The following is a 14156-nucleotide window of genomic DNA, read 5'->3' as shown; positions in this document are numbered from 1 at the left end:
CAACAGATGTGTACCAAGTGCCAGGGGCTCTGTCGATTTGTCCAAGTAAAGATCCTACATCTGGGATAGTGGCTGTAATTGGAATCACCACCTGCTTAAACTTACAAGAGTCTACAGACATTCTCCAGGATCTACCCATTTTCTGCATAGGCCAGACAGGTGAGTTGAATGGTGATGAATATCACACCCCCTGTATCTTTTAATCTTTTGATGATGAGCTCCATCTCTATATTTCCCCTATGTTGGAAGGGAGGGGACATGTCACAGGCCTCCATTTAGTCCTTTCTACCATAATGACCCTTACTCTACAGGTCAGAATGAATTTGGAGATTCTGAAGGGGCCAAGTACATCTATTCCTAATATACATCTAAAAACTGGGACATAACTGGTTGGGTCTGTAGGCCAGTCAATCCCACCATGACTCGGGCACTTGACCACCATAAGCCCTCAACTTGACGTGTGAGAACGGTCACATTGAGGTCCCTAGGAATTAAAATCAATTCAGAGCCAGCGTCTAGTAAGTCCCCAAAGGTCTAGATATTTCCATCTCCCCAGTGCACTGTCTCTCTGACAAATGGTTTCAAGTCCTTTTGGAGAAAGTTTTGAGAAAGATTTAGAACATGTACATCAATTATTTGTATGTTTATAATATGTAATTTTATGTACATTTTACATATGCACATTTATACATGTGTACTTCCTCAAGAAGACCCAGGTTCCCTGCAATTAAGGACTTTAGATCTCATAGTTGATTTCTATCTGGAGATTCAATGAGTGGTCATGACTGTGGTTACTCAAGTTAGGTTTTAGGCTATCAGACTAGAGTTTTCTTGTTAGATAAGTCAGCAGTACTCTAGTAGGCTATCTTTTGTCTTCCTAGGGACACCAAAATCAATTCATCACCACTAAAGATCTTTGAAGCTCAAGGCATTCTTATTACTGGTACATCTGTGCTGCCCTTTACAGTAGGTGGGCCCACATTGACTTTGGTATTTAAATGCAGCGACTTGGGCCACTTGGGTGGCTCAGTGATTGAACATCTGCCTTTGGCTCAGGTTGTGATCCCAGAGTCACAGGATTGAGTCCCGCATCTCTCCTGCACAGGGAGCCTGCTGCTCCATCTGCCTATGTCTCTGCCTCTCTCTGTGTGTCTCTCATGAATAAATAAATAAAATCTTAAAAAAATAATAAAATAAATGCAGTCATTTGTTTGCTGTTCTTCTAGGGTTCCTGTTTCCCCCTTTAAATCATGGAGCCCGGGCAGCCCCGGTGGCGCAGCGGTTTAGCGCCGCCTGCAGCCCAGGGCGTGATCCTGGAGACCCTGGATTGAGTCCCAGGTCGGGCTCTCTGCATGGAGCCTGCTTCTCCCTCTGCCTGTGTCTCTGCCTCTCTCTCTCTCTGCATCTCTATGAATGAATAAATAAATTAAAAAAAATAATAAATCATGGAGCCCGTCTCAACGATGTTTACCAGTAATATCATATCTATTCCACAGGAGAGCAACCACACACTTTTTAAGGGTCCAGGTTCTCCCCTCATTTATTTCTCAATGTTTCAGTTGAGAGGGTCTCCTGGCCCTTCTTGTAGAAAGTAGTTGGGGGTGAGTGAGGGAATGCAAATTTCACATGATAAATCCAGTCCAATATTCCTATCTATCCACACTGCAACAGAACTTATCCCACCAAAAGCTGGGGTCTGTGCCCTCCCTTGAATCTGGGTGGGGACATGGAGATACCCTGGCCAATGGAGTATAATGGAAATAAGTTAGGAGACTTGAAGGCTAAGTAAAAAAGGGGTATAATCTCTCCCCTCCCCCTTCTCTCTCTCACCACTTGCTCTGGGGAAGCCAGTTTCCCTGCCATAAGGACACTCAAGTGGCCCTGTGAAGAGATCCTATAAGGAGGAACTGAGGCTTTCTGCCAATAGCTCACGACATTGTAATTCTGTGAGGGAGCCGCCTGGGAAGTGAATCCTCTAACCTCATTCAAGCCTTCAAATGATTGCAGCCCCAGCCAACATCTTATTAAAACCTTAAGAGAGTACAAACCAGAATGGTCCAATCAAGCTACCTTGAAGTTCCAACCCATGGCATTTATTTTGAGAAAATAAGTGACTGTTGTCTTTTCAAGCCACTATGTTTTAAGGCGATTTCATACACAGAAACGGGTAACTAATACACATGCATTGCTTACGGATACACACATATATAATAAAAACAGCAAAAAACATGCATGGCTGTGGTTGCTATTTCAGGGTAGTTGTTACTTCCAGGGATAGAAAAAAGAGACAGGATTGGAGACGAGTCCAAAGTAAACTTCAGAGACATCGGTGATATTTTATTAAATAAATAAAAAAAAGATCTGAAGCAAATATGGCACAAGCTAAGATGTGTTGAATCTGTCTGATATATACATTAAGTATGTTTTACATTATTCTGTACTTTTCTATATACTTAAAAAAGTAAGTTAAAATACTGAGGATGAGGGAGTAAAATATACTTTGGCCTCGATCACGATCTGCCAAGGTTGATTATACTCCAAATTCTCAATGACAGAGTCCGATTTTGCCCATTGGTTCTTTACTTTATCTGTCTGGTCTTTAGATTTTATCAGAGACATGAAGTTTGCTATTCTTGCCATAATGTGGCAGAGAATGTGCCTAATAAAAAAATAAAACAAGATGAAACCAGAGAGGGAGACAAACCCTAAGAGACTCTTAATCATAGGAAACAAACTGAGGGCCACTGGAGGGCAGGAGGGGTGAGGAGAGGGGTAACTGGGTGATGGGCATTAGGGGGGGCACGTGATGTCATGAGCACTGGGTGATACATAACACTGATGAGTCACCGAGCTCTATCTCTGAAATCAATAATACAGTAATCAACTGAATTTAGATAACATTTCGTAAAAGGAAAAAAAAAAAAAAAAAGAATGTCCCCAAATTACTCTGACTATCCTGTAAGCGTAGAGCCGCAGTTTATTTTCTAAAGCTACGTGTACACGGGGGTAGCTCTTCATAACCCTCTAAGGGGTTGCTTTTATAGGTTTTATCTCTGTGAGTGAAAACATATATGAGGGGATTAGAGGAACATAGTGTTACGGATCATAGAATTTTAAGGTGGAAAGGGAAGTCTCGGTCCCCTCTCTCCCATGGCAGAGAGGTCTTTGACAGCGTCCCTGAGAGGCAGTGGATCAAGCCCAGCTTCTGTACCTCATGGTGACAGATACTTGCTCTTTCTGGAGCAGTGTGTTCTGTGGAACAGCATGGAACTCGCTCAACTCCTATTGAACAGAAGCCCCTGTGACTCTCACCCACTGCTTTTAGCTTCTAGAGCAACACATGAAAAGTTTACTCACTTCCACATGACAACCCTTCAAGGGTTTGAAAACAACAATCTGGTCCCTTTTCAGTCTTCTCTCTTCCTGGTAATACCTCCTCGATCCCTCCAGAAAGCGAAGAATCTAGCAATTCTCGGATATGTTTGTATGCCAAGTGGTTTATATCCAGGGTTTTATATAATCTTCAAATTCCTACGTCACGGATGGGGAAACTGAGCTCAGGGAATTGAAATACCTTAGCCTAAGATCACAGGGCTACTGTTTGTGAGACGCGGGGTCCTCGTGGGACACCAAGGTCCTCCCTGCTTCTCCTGCTCTAACAGGCAGCTCCTGAGATGGGAATCAGCTCATGGCCCTTTGGAATGTTTTAGCTTATTCTATCCTCTCTCCAACCCTTTGAACACGCATGAGAGGTAGCAGAACTCATGTACTGCAGATCAGGGAACAGGCTCAGCAAGCCGGGAGGTGCAAAGAAACCAACGAACCCTAGGGTAGGAGAATTGAGGCGCAAGCCCAAATCTTCACATCCAATGCCAGGCCTTGTGGTTGTACCCAGATGCCACTCCATGCTCCAGGACCCCATCAGCATTAAGAATAGGTCCCACCCCAGTGGATTTAAGTATCATGATTGTTAATACGTAGCCAAACATGGCCTTAGCTTCTTCTTAGCAGCCACGTGACACTATTACATAGTGTCTCAGGTGGGTTCCATTAGTAGGTATTGCTGCAGCGAAGGGGTCAGTTTTCCAGATGCTACTGTGATGTCATCGTCTCTCCATGCAATTGAGTTTCCGTGGCTCCTTGTAAACCTCCCTCTTCCCTCCATCCCACTGAACCCAATCCCAAGCTCCAACCTGGGAGGGTGTTTTGAGCCACCACTGTGTCATCCAAAGTAGTAGCGACTCCTGTTAGCAAGCAGCAGGTGACAAGCACCCTCGACGAGCCCCTGCGTGCTCCCGTCATGGAGCTGTTGATGCCACTGGGGAAAACAGGCCTCCAGACTAAGCCTGTGGCTGTGGGTACCAGGCACCGTGCCCCAAGGAAATATGGTTGTGGAGGAAGGAATTCCATGTATGACCAGGTGCCTCTGTGGCTCCAGGACTGGATCAGCTTCAGGCCTGTGGCGAAAGGCACAGCTCATGAGCACCAGCCCCCTGGGGACATGTTCCCCCATGCATTGGGTGTGTGTATGTGTGTGTGCAAAACTGATGGGTTTGAGAGGAATGAGACACACATAGAGACCCTCCCGGCATCCTCCTAGCGGAGCTCATTCCCCTCGTTTGTAAGAGATGCGCTCAACATCACAGCGGAGGTAATTCAGTGCCATGGCTTTCCCTCGCCTTTGCCTCACTGGTGGGATTCAAGTTTGGAAAAATCCCATCTCAGCTGTGTGCCTCTGAGCTTTCCCCTAACCGCAGTAGAGCCCCTCGCCCCCACGGCTTGCCTGTCTCTAACGGCTTAGCACACTCTCCTTTTCCGTGCCTTGTCCCCCAGACAGATGGTGTTTATAGAAGGAAAGACATGGAAGCTATCGAGCTGCAAGGCTGGTGATCAATACCCAGAAACCGGCCCTCCCAGGACAGTCGGAGGAGGGGCTCTCAGTGGTGAGGCTGGAGCAGACCCCCCACCCCGCCTGGCCTGGCCTGTGTCCTATCCTGCAGGTCGGCCGGGCGGCCTAAAGGGATGTGTTTCCTGCAGCTTTTTCTTCTTCGGGCTTCAGGGCTGTGTTTGTGCAGCTTTTATAGTCGTGCAGCCGGGAGCAAACAGAGACCCGCTTTTCCCTGCGCTGCGGTCCCTCGGCCTCTAGGAGGTATTTATTGAGCTCCTGCTGATTGCTGTACTCTGCGTGCGCGGTGGGGACCCAAGGGAAGCGCCGGGCTCCTAGGGCTGATGCGCAGGCCGTGCTGCTAGGGCAGCCTGGCCTCTGAGAAACGTCCTGGGAGAAGGGGAGAGGAGCGGGGCAGCCAGGGTGAATGTGTTTGTGTCCTGGGAGCTGCGGGAACAACCGGTGAATGTGGAATCACACGCACATGCATGTGCAAGTGTACGTTTGGCAGCCAGGAATCTGGGGTGCAGGAGAGGGAGGGGCCTGATTTCTGAACCCACTGCTGCCGGGGGAGTTGGAATGCAGGCCTGTGGCAGTGAGCAGGGACTGGGGGTGGCATGGGGCCCGGCTGCTGAGAGAGAGACCATGGGAAAGACCACAGGTTCCCCCGTAAACTCGGGACAAGAAGTCGCTAGTCACAGACAGGCTTCCTGGTGGGTCAGGGGCCTGTCTGTAAGAGGGCCTGGCAATGCACGGGATTTGGGGCAGCCCCAAAGCTCGGCCAATAACAATTTCAGAAACCAACCTCTGTGTGGGTCCCTCTTCTTCCCCGTGGAAAGGTAATGTGTCTTTTGGTCAGTGCCCAAAATGTCTGTAGCAAAGATAAATGTGTTTATACTGGGGTGTGAGATAAGGCCTGTAATGCAGCAGGTGCTGCGGGTACGGGCATCCCCAGGGGGAGGTTAGAAACAGGCTGTGGGTTTCACTGAGGCCTGGGATCCCTCTCAGCAATGCCACGTGCTTCTGAAGTGATTCCCATCCCTCTCTGGGCCTCATCTTCTTCCTCTGCAGACTGGGGGCTGCAGTTTACACCTTCCTTGTGGGATCGTGCAGTCGTAGTTGTCAACCACCAACAACACCAACACCTAGCGACTGTTAGGAGCCCACCCATGCAATCGAGTGGAAAGTGACAGGGTCTCTATTTATCTAAGGGGACAAGCAAAGCGAAGTCAGAGGATACTGAAGGACTTAAAACTTTAGAAGTGGGGTGGGGCACGTGGGTGGCTCAGCAGTTGAGCACCTGCCTTTGGCTCAGGGCCTGATCCCAGGGTCCTGGTCACTCCCTGCAGGGAGCCTGCTTCTCCCTCTGCCTGTGTCTCTGCCTCTCTCTCTGTGTCTCTCATGAATAAATAAATAAAATCTTTGAAAAAAAAAAAAGGAATAAGGGGGAAATTAGCAAAGGCCACCCCAAGGCTGGCAATTGAAGGCAGAGGGATGCGCAGGTCCCCCACCCTGCCCAGAGGCACTTGGGGTTCCCTGGGCCACACTCTGGGAGGGATTGTCATCCTGTTGTCCTGAAGCAGGTGGCTTGGCTTCCTATCACTTCCGTGGATGTTTCACTTGCGTAAAGGAAACTCATTCCCAGGCCGACTGCTAATTAAATATGTTCCCGGTTGAGACGTGGTCTTTGCCCTCAAGCTGTTGACAGTCTGAGTGGGGAGATCAAGTACCAGCGCAAGGAAGAGGAGCCGGGCAGGTTGAACTGGGGAGGGGCGGTGCACCTGCTGTGCATTGAGAGGCTGGGGGGGGGGCTGGGGGGGTGCTGGGGCAGCCAGCGACCACTGGGAGGAGGGGCATTTAGGGCTGAGCCTGGAGGAGTCGGGGCAGTGTGACCAGAGCCAATGGAAGGAGCAGCCCTGCCGAGCAGAGGAGCAAAGAAAGCTAAGGGGGAGCCCGAATAGCAGTGCGGAGACCTGCGCCCCTGGACGAAGTGCTTGTGTCCGGGGTGCTGGGGACATGGGGGTCCCAGCTGAACCTAGGGAGGGTTCTGACAAGGTTCTGAAGCAGAGTCAGGCTCCTGGGGTGGGGGAGACACTGATTTCCTGAGGGGCGGGGAAGGCATTGAGGGAATAGGAGGGCAGGGAGAGGCAGGCGCGGTTCCCCAGGGCCGGGATGAGCAGGACCTGCTTGGGGGCAGGCAGGCGGTGGCAGGGGGCTTGTCAGGGACACTGGCGCTGGAGTCAGGGACACTGACATTGGGGAAGAGTCAAGTGGAGTGAGAGGTTTCCTGATTGCTCTTTAAAGTGATAACAGATCCTTCTGCTAATAAAAAATATAAATTCATCAACTCCCCATAAAGATCACAAACTTCCAGGAAATCAGACAGCAAGTCTCTGCATGGAGGGGGAAAAAAAAGACTTTGAGCTGGTGCATCGTCTGGCGGTTTTCTAGCTATTTCTCTCCCTTGCACTAAGCATGTGTAGACGACTATGTCTGTTAATATATATTCAGTTCATATCAGCCCTGGTTTTTGAAAGTCCCTGTGGCTCTGATGATTTAAGTTGAGTAATGACAAATGTGTGGCAGTTTTTATTTTTTGTTATTTCCATGCAAACTACTTGAATGGCAGAGCAATGAAACTGCCAGCATGCAACCCATTAATGTCTTCCTGTCCCCAAGCTCATTCCTGGATCATTTTTCCTGAGGCTGGGGAAAAAAAAACAACAACAACAATAAAGCACCTTCCTTCTAACTGAGGGGGAAGGCGATGTGCTTTGGTATTCATACTTTTAAGTCAATTAAAATTGGTTTATCTGGTTTCTTTAGACTATAGGAAATTTAAAAGGTCATGAAATTTTTTTGGCTCCAATTAAAGAATTTCCTCATGACCAACTCTACTGCTAATTCAACCCGTTTCTTTAGGAGACTTAAGCCTCAAATGAAAAATAAAAAGTCAACCCCAAGGAGACTTAGAGTCTGAGCTGTGATTAAATTTACGCCTCGATTCCAAAATCAGAGAAGATAACTGGGAGCCCCTCCAGCCAAGCTGAAGCCAGGTTTATGACCCCTACTCCATTCATCAGAATTAACCGTTAATTTTAATTCAAAATCAGTGCAAGAGGGCACTCCACAGAGCCTCCCCTGGCACACTGGAGCCAGCATGCTAATTTTCTGACCATCAACAGCCAGCTGTTTTACCCAAGAAGTTCTTAAATGGCGGGAGGCCAAATATTTCAGCCCCAAGTGACACAAGTGAAGGTCCCAGGGACACAGTTTCTATTCTTTAAAATTTTTTTAAATAAATTTATTTTTTATTGGTGTTCAATTTGTCAACATATAGAATAACACCCAGTGTTCATCCCGTCAAGTGCCCACCTCAGTGCCTGTCACCCAGTCACCCCACCCCCGCCCACCTCCCCTCTAACATGGTTTCTATCAGCCTCAACCATGGCTCCAGGGTGACCCCAGCCTTCTTAATGTGCCTATATAAGAAAGCTCAACACTGTCAAGAGAATTTACTGTTTTTTTCCATCTAAAACCCAACTTCAGGTCCCAGATGTCTCTTTTCTTAGAGCAGTTACTTTAGAAAAATTACAATTATAAATCTTTTCTCTGCCCTTTGAAATATAAATCCTCTGCCACTTGGGAAAGTTTCCTCGAGGATCTGGGAGCCACCTCTATGGAATGCAGACTCCCTGGGTGATGGCTCCTTTGACTCCCAGTCTGGTGGGAAAGTAGACGCCCAACTTTGGTGGGCACCTTGTTCCAATTCGCGAACTATCTCTTGTCATAAAGATATGAGAAGGGCGTCTCTCTGCTGGATCAGCACCAATAACAAACACAGATGGTCTAATCACAGTAACCCCACCCCCCACCCCCAAGCGTCTCCTTCAGTACTCTTCCTTTAGCACAACTCATCATTTAAAAATTCTCCCACCTTCTATCTCAGCGGAGAAGAGTTCGGTTCTATACTGGTGGCTCTCCACTACCTTGGTCCTTTTCACAGCTGCCTACCTCCATTTCTCTGATACCACTGGTGAGGGGGGAGCTTGGTCCAATAGAAAGCCATGACTATGGAAGAGGGAGGTCTTGGGATTTACCCTAAAGGTATTTACTAAATCTCTGCCTCCCAGTAGACACTAGAGGAAGAAGAAGGTAGTGGTGGCTCACTGTGCAAAGGACAGCTTAAATGTGCAAAAGGTTGCTTCCTCCATATGAATAATAGCCCCTTGTCTGAGAACTTTACAGAGTACTGGGATATGTGTTGAGCTCTCAACATACAACATCTCATGAATCCTTAGAGCAACTCTACAAGATAGGTACCATTATTTTCTTGGAATCGAATCCTCAGGAAGATTATGGAGTTTGCTCAAGGCCACACAGCTCATAAGTACCAAACCCCGGGGCCAAACTCAGTATCCCTGCCTCCATTCATGTTTGCAGGGCTAAGGTAAAGAGCATGGTAGTAGGCAAGTGAAGAACAGATTAAATTCACTGTTCTGGGAAGTGTTCTCTCCATGGGCAGTAGCTATGCCTTACTGTATGTAATCCAAGAATGGCCTTGCTAAAATGAGAGCCACAGCACCCATCTCTGTGGTAAATATTCAGCTTTATTGACTCAGAACTGGGGTTCAGGCCCCCAAAATGGGGGTGGTCATCAAACAGGGCCTAGAACCCTGCCTTCTTTTCTTGATAGCCCCTACAGGTCTCTGAAGTGTCCTCGCTTGAGTCTCATTCCCCAGCTCCCTGTGGGGAGGGGTTTTGTCTCTTTTGTTGACTTATCTCTCTGCACTGTCTAGGAACGTGCTTGGCTCATGGTCGGCACTCGGCACTCGGTATAAATACATGTTCAAAAAAGGAAGAAAGGAAGGAGAGAGGGAAGGAGGGAGGGATAAAGGAAGATAACTGAAATGGGATTTAGAAACATACTATGTGTAACTTAATACCCACCCCCACCTAAACGTAATGATGAGACGCTGTGGTCCAGACAGGTAAGGGGCTAGCCAGTGGGGAGCAGGTCTCTTTACTCCTCAGCCGGGTTGGTGGTGGTGCTGGTAGGAGAGAGGGCTCCCTTTGAGAATAATCTAGATATTACAGGGCTTCTCAGCTTCTGCACTATTGACATTTTGGGCCAGAAAATGCTTTGTTGGAGACTGCCCTATGCATTTAAGGTGCTGAGCCACATCCCAGGCCCCCATCCACCTGATGCCAGTAGCACTGCCCCCCAACACCCCATACCTCTGAGTTGTGACAGCCACAAGTCTCTAGGCATTGCCAAATATCCTGGGGCAGGGGTGATGGAAGGTGGGGACGTGGGTGGGGGGCAAAATTGACCAAAGTCGGGAAGCACTGGATTAAAAGGTAATGTAATGACTGGCTACTAACCAAGTGGGAAGGGGTAATTAAACTCTAGTGCTTCCGTTTAGGAAGTGGGGGACACTTCAGGCTTTGGTGGGGAATCAGAGCCATTGGGTACAGTGTGAGGAGAACAGGAATCTTGGGATTCCATATCCTCCAGGATATGGAATCCCAAGATTCCCAGAAGCAAAGGAATATTCATCAACATGATGACTCAGGAAATGAATGTTCTCGAGCTCTGCCTGACATTCCAGGTAAAAATTTAATAAGAAAATTGATCTGTCCGCACATGGCGAAAGAGAATCTAATGAGCAACAAGCCAGGCAGATTCAAAAGCCTCAAATTATTTTCTCTAATAGCGGCACAGCCATTTTTGAACACAATTATGGGCTTGAAACCCCGCAGGGGAATTCAGTGGAAATCATTTAAATATTTATTTGATGTGAAACCTCTGACCCAGGCAATTCATAGGGCAATTAAAGAAGGAGGGCCTGGAAGATTTGATGGAATGTAGTTTTGGGTTTTCTGACAAATGGTCGATGCAAGTAATAATTAGTGGCATCTTAAATTAGATCTAAATGTGAGTAAGAATCAAGGATCCCATAGGCCTCGGTACAGGAAACTGTATTATCCAATATACAGTGCTCATTAACAACCCGGAGGAGAAAGTAAATCCGACTTTAGATTTAGATTAAATTTGCAGATAATGCAAAACGAGTGACAAATGGCAAACACAGAAGATAAATTAAAGTCAAAATTACCAAAGGAACTAGACATTTGAGAAGCCGGGTCAGAGCTAAATAAGATGGCATTGAATGAGAAAAGGGAAAGCATTTCACCGTTGGGTTTGATTACATTTGACTGAGTAATCAGCAGGCCCACGAGAGAGGAGGGAGTGGTGTTGGAGAGGCTGGCGGGAGACTTGGCTTTCCTCCAACATACCTTGGAAGGTTGGCTTAATAACTTAGCATATTGTGTTTGAAGGAGATTTTGCTGCAGGGAAAGGGGAAGGTGGCAGATACAGACCTGCTGTCCCTGCAGTCCTAGCTCAGAGGTACAGAGTTTTGCGAAAGACAAACTGACCTCTGGGGAAGTCCACACCTTCATCAGGCTACAAGGTGATTCAGTGCTTCCAAGCCATCATTCTGTCTCCATCATCACCATCATCATCATCACCGTCAACAACACCCATTGAGCTCCTACAGATAGCCCAGACTCTGTTAGAACAACTTTATTTAGCTTAAAAAAAAAAATCTTTGACAAAGGCTGGTGAACATCCATTGCTACTTGAACACGTGCCCTCACACATATATACTGAAGAAAAGAGCATTCAACAAAATCTACAACAGGAAGATAAACACTGGTATAATGGAAAAGATTTCTTTTTTCCTGATATCATGGAATAGTATAGAAAGCACTTTAAAATGCTGACATCACAGAGGACACTTGCTGTGATGAGCACTGAGAAATGTATAGAATTGTTGAATCATTATATTGCACACCTGAAACTATTGTCTACCTACAGCATGGCCTGCTAATTCTGAAGAAAATAAAATGCTCAAGCCATTTCCTCAGTTTTTCCTTTTTAAGTCCTCACAACAATCCTTACCAATGAGGAAACCGGGATGCAGAGAGTGTTTTGGCCAAGGTCACACAGTAAATGGTGGAGAAGAAGGGATTAACCACCCTTATTCCTTGGGGAACACACAGCAGCAGGAGGAAATCAGTGTGAAAACCTAGAAGATTCCCAGAAACTTTGAGAAAAGAATTTGATTCTGTTTGTAGGCAAATCCTGTTTGCTGGTGCTAGCAAAGAAACAGGACATTTCCCTTCAGTATGCTCCTACTTCCTTTTTCAGGATCTGCCTGTGTTGCTGAGGGATTTATTGATCTGTAAAAAAACCAATTTATTCACAGTACCTTAAGCAGATAGGGGTTTATTTGTTTATTTGTCACATGTAACAAGAAGGCAGAGGTGGACAGATGCTAGTGATAATTTCCTATTTTGGCAATGTCAGGCCTGACGTTTCTATATTTCTGAGCCTTCCTGTCATGGTTGCAAGATGGCTGCTAGAGCTGGGTGGAATGTCTGTGTTCAAGGCAAGAGAAGGTGGAAGGCCAGTGCCATCCATAGCTGTTCCCTTTATCATGAAGGCAAAAGCTTTCCCATGGGTCTTGGGTCCCATTGGCCAGTTGGGTGGCCAAAATAGGTCATATGAATGCTCCTGTCCCAGGAAAGACAAGAAAAGTAGGAAACCAGACAGCTATGATTGAGTTGGAGCAGCCATGCTCCACCATGAGAGGCTGGGCTCTGGGGGTAGCAAGAAAGAGATACATGGACTCAATGTATCTACGACAGGCTCCGTGTCTCCTTCTCTCTTCCCCTCAGCCAAGCAACTGGGTTCCTCCGGTGCCTTGATCTGAGTAGCTGACATGCTCTGGCTTAAGTGTGAGTCAATAGGGAGCTAAGATGGGCTCGTTCACAATAGTTTGCAATAGTTCATTTTCAGTAGAGTGTCTTCAAAGGAAGTTAAATCATAAATCTGTAGAAATGGGTTCTGGAAAGCTGTCCTTTTGCAGGGGCAAACATTCAAGGAGGAGTTTAAATGTTCACTGGCTGAAGCTCTGGCAGGCATTTATTTCTGGGCGGTAAATAAAATCAGAATCAGAGGCATTCCGAACATGGAGTTATAACTTGATGGATTACTCAGACGGGGAGGATTGGCTTTTGGATCAGGAGGTAATGCTGGGCAGCTTTTAGAGTGTTAAACATATAGTCAACCATATGACCAAGCAATTCCACTCCCAGACACTCACCCCAGAGAAATGAAGACATATGTTACACAAAGATATAAATGTTCTTAGCAGCTTCATTTATTATAGCCAGAAACAAAGCTCAAAGCAAAATGAAACAAAACAACCCCCTCCCCCCCCCGCAATTGGCAACAGCCCAAATAAGGAAACAAATTGAAACACAGCCACAAGATGGAAGACTATTTATCAGAAGAAAGAAACAAACATCTGACACATGCAAGGTTGTATCTGAATCTCAAAAGCATTACTATAAATGAAAGACAACAGTCACAAAAGACTACAGACTGCAGAATGCCATTGACATGGAGCTCTAGAAAAGACAAACCAATCTCTAGAAACAGAAAGTGGATCAGTGATTTACTGAAGCTGGGGGTACGTTTGGGGGTGACGTGAAAGTTCTTGATTGGGGCGGTTGTACTCATTTCATACTCATCAAAATTCAACAAAGTGTGTCCTCAAAATAGGTGCCTTGTAAGAAGTCAATGATACGTCAATACAATTGGTGTATATTTTGAAAAATCCTATCCATGTCTCCATTTTCATGTTTTCTTTTTGTTTCCTTTGTTTCTAGCCAAGTTCCTTTGGAAAACCCCAACTTTGGTGGAACGCCAGGGAAAGCGGTATTTGCCCAATGCCTACAGGAAATGCAGAGTGCCTTTGAGATCACAGTTGCCCAAATTTGACAACAGAGAGAGACAGCAGGATGGTTAATTTTACGTGTCAACTTGGCTGGCCCTCAGTATCTAGACACTTGGTAAAACATCATTCTAGATGTTTCCGTGAAAGTACTGTTTAGATAAAATTAACATTTAAATCAGTAGACGTTGGGGAAAACAGATTGGCCTCCAGAATATGGATGGGTCTTACCCAACCAGTTGAAGGCCTTAGAGAAAAAAATCTGACCTTCACTAAGCAAGAAGGAATTTTGCCCACAGTCTGCATTTGGATTCTGCAACTCTGCCTTGAGTCTCCACCCTGCTGGCCCAGCCCATCAGATTTTGGACCTGGAAGCCTCCACTATTGCTTGAGTTAATTCTTTAAAATCTCTCGATACATAGATCAATCAACTGATCCATCTGTGTGTATTCATACATACACAT

This window comes from Canis lupus, chromosome 1 (genome assembly GCF_011100685.1).
Source record: "Canis lupus familiaris isolate Mischka breed German Shepherd chromosome 1, alternate assembly UU_Cfam_GSD_1.0, whole genome shotgun sequence".
Lineage (NCBI taxonomy): Eukaryota > Metazoa > Chordata > Mammalia > Carnivora > Canidae > Canis > Canis lupus.
The sequence above is the reverse complement of the archived record's forward strand: the minus strand, read 5'-3'. Positions refer to the sequence as shown.